This window comes from Homarus americanus, unplaced genomic scaffold (genome assembly GCF_018991925.1).
Source record: "Homarus americanus isolate GMGI-L3 unplaced genomic scaffold, GMGI_Hamer_2.0 scaffold36117, whole genome shotgun sequence".
Taxonomy (NCBI): Eukaryota; Metazoa; Arthropoda; class Malacostraca; order Decapoda; family Nephropidae; genus Homarus; species Homarus americanus.
The window spans coordinates 345,789-348,814 of NW_024716501.1; the positions used below are offsets into that span (position 1 = coordinate 345,789).

General features: G+C 37.9%; 1 non-coding gene across 1 annotated transcript; it reads right to left on the reverse strand.

Moving 5' to 3' along the window:
* Window positions 1-1,800: 1,800 nt before the first annotated feature.
* Window positions 1,801-1,872, reverse strand: Trnap-cgg. Its single transcript has one exon. It is a non-coding gene; the product is annotated as a tRNA-Pro (tRNA).
* Between the last annotated feature and the right edge of the window lie 1,154 nt (window positions 1,873-3,026).

Sequence of the window (3,026 nt, forward strand, 5' to 3'; positions counted from 1 at the left end):
ATAAAATTACGCTTCGCCCTACGAAGAATAGCCTTACAACGTTTCCTAGAAGTAATGAAAGAGGAGTGGGTAATAGAAGGAGATAGTTTCATAGCTTGATGTACCCTATCTCTCTCTCTCTGCATGCAAGAGAGCAGGAGCGATCGAACCATGGTTGTAAAGTGAAAGTTTTGGTAGATGGGATAAATGCACTCATACGGTCACACCACACTGTATAGCCCCAGCAATTCTGTCAGCACATACCGAGGAGTCCCAAGTGAGAAAAGCAACATTCATCCCAAGGGGAGTCGGTGAAGAATTCTCGCAAGGATTGCCAGTTTGTCCTCCGATAGTGCCATAGTTGACGTTTAGAGGGGGGTTACTACGCTTTCTTCCAGACAAATATTAATGTACGATAATGATTATTCAGCACGACGAGACGAAACCCATGGAAGGTAACGCATGAAGAATTTGGGTGAGGAGAAAATGGACCAAGGAGGACCCTCTATGAAGCAATTTTTGACAAGCTATTGTTTAAAGAACATACCGTATAACTGATGTGTAATTCAATAGTATTTTCACCAACCATGAACTTCTCCATATTTCGAGTACGCTAAAGCAGTGTGAATTTCCTATTACTGTTGATAAAATGCATTCACACAATTGAAACTTTACAGACAAGGTCAATGAACTATAAAGATTAAAACGAGTTACGACGACAGTCACCAATTGAAGAGCTTATTGGACATATTGGCATATTGGACAAAACAGGAAACACAACGTAGCCCTAAAAAAAAATCCACATCATGCACTTGAGCCTTGCTTCACCGGGTCAAAACCTATTCAGGAACTGTACTATTTGGGGAAGACATTAGCGATTATTCAGGTAAAAACAAGCTGAAACCAAGGAATCGGCTTAACATTAAGAAAGAAAATGTGCCTTTAGTCCCATACGTTTTACTGTTAAAATGCCTTATGAAATTTTATATTTGTTACGATTGTCTAAATGATTTCAATAATAAGTGATCTATCGTGCACAGCAGATTAAATGGCTATATGCTCTAGACATAGGATGATGCTAATTATTACATTATACCACGAAGTATATGCTTAGTAAGAAGACGTAACCTAGTGTAAACAAAACTCTTAAAAACTATAAAAGTTGCCACCATAGGCATAAACCAAGCTGTGGTTGAACAGCTTCATACTGTATTACTGTAGAGTTGTAGACATACAGAACAGTTTTTTAGGGTAAGTGGCGAGGTCTTTTAAATGTGTTAATTTTAGATAAAGACAAATGGACAAGCACAAGGCAGATCAGGACGTCATATACAAATACAGAACTCTGGATATATGTTGTAAAGCCACAAGCCTGCTTGTTTTAGTTGTAGTATCGTCACAAAATAAACACCCCCACAAGGAGAGCCATGGGTTTAAACCACAGAAGGGGGCTCTAGCCAGGCAACAGTACGAGGAAAAAATATCCAGAAATTACCAAAAGCCTTCTTCCGGGGTAAACCCCTCCATACAAAACAAGAATTTAATTATTTAATTTCGAGTGGAATCAAATGTAAATTAACTTTCTATTTCGAATTCATATACATATGGTGACAAAAATAAGCAGCATTTTAATTGCGGTAATATTTATTAATGTTAATGAAAAGAAAATAGCCCACGTTTTTTCTCCAATAACGTGTTTTTACTTCTCCGTTATCTGGTTATATAAAACGTTGAGAATTTTTTGATTAACCTCAAATTTCTATTTCATGCTCGAACTAAGACACCGACAAATATGTGGAGCGAGAATTACAAAATCACATCGGGCCTGTCCGGGAGTTGAACCCGGGACCTCTCGCACCCGAAGCGAGAATCATACCCCTAGACCAACAGGCCGACGCAGTCAAAGTCTTTCCAGCATGCATGTTTGTACTCGGGATTTCGACTTAATAATTCATTCTCGATTGAGAAATTTCATGAATAATTGTTACAACATGAAACTGGCATCTTATTTTGTAAAATTCCAAGCCTTTCCTTCAATGATCACCAACGACTAGAACGGCAAAGGTTATTTCAAGTACGCATGATTCATTAATGATTAACATGAAACAGGCTGAGAAAACCGAAGTTGACAAAGGTAAAGACGAAAAGTCGGCAAACAGAATACAGTAGGTGAACATGGAATGACCAACAGCGAAATGCGAAGATGATTACGGTATATAGTAAATGATACATTAACGAACGTTACATAGGATGCATCAGTTGCGAAACTACGATGCTAAACTGCAGAGGTTTCATAATACTGTACCAGAATCAAGAATCCATAAAACCCAAAGGCTGTAATATAATGGATATTGTAGTACGAGAATTATACAAATGCTAGTAATGAGCAATTCGTGATCTGTATGACTATTGGCCTATTGTAATTTCTTGAGTGGAAAGTAGGCTGTTTGCTTGGCCCAAAAAGCTGACGTCAAATTACCTAAATAAAACGCATTTTACAAATTTTTTACTGTATATCTTTAAAAAAAATTTACTTTTAGGGTTATTATGAAAAGAAATGAGTACAACTGACCTTGTGTTTCTTGCCATCATGTGATTAGAACAGACCATAACAGTCACGGGGGAGGGAGGTCGGACAACAATGGAGAGTAAGGAGAAAATTATGAATCGGGAAATGAAAGAAGGGGTATGAGGGAGAGAACAAAGTTAAGAGGGAATGTGTGAGGAAGGAATTAAGTAGGAGAGTGGAGGGACGGGCGGGTAAAACAATGAACCACTGCAGCTGGCAACATAAGTACCGGTAATTCATTCTAGTGTTATGCTCAAGCTCATTGATGTAGGTGTTGGTATGGATGTGGCCTTTAATGGCCGGGGAGACTAGACACGATCTGTCTAAATATCTAGTCTTAGTTTTCCATATTTCATTAATTATCAAGTATTAGTATGATCCGTATGTGACCTTTATGACTTCAATGTGTTTCTGGTCGTTCCATAACAAATATTTTCATCCTGTACATAATCATAAATTATTAAAGCCTCACTAGTTT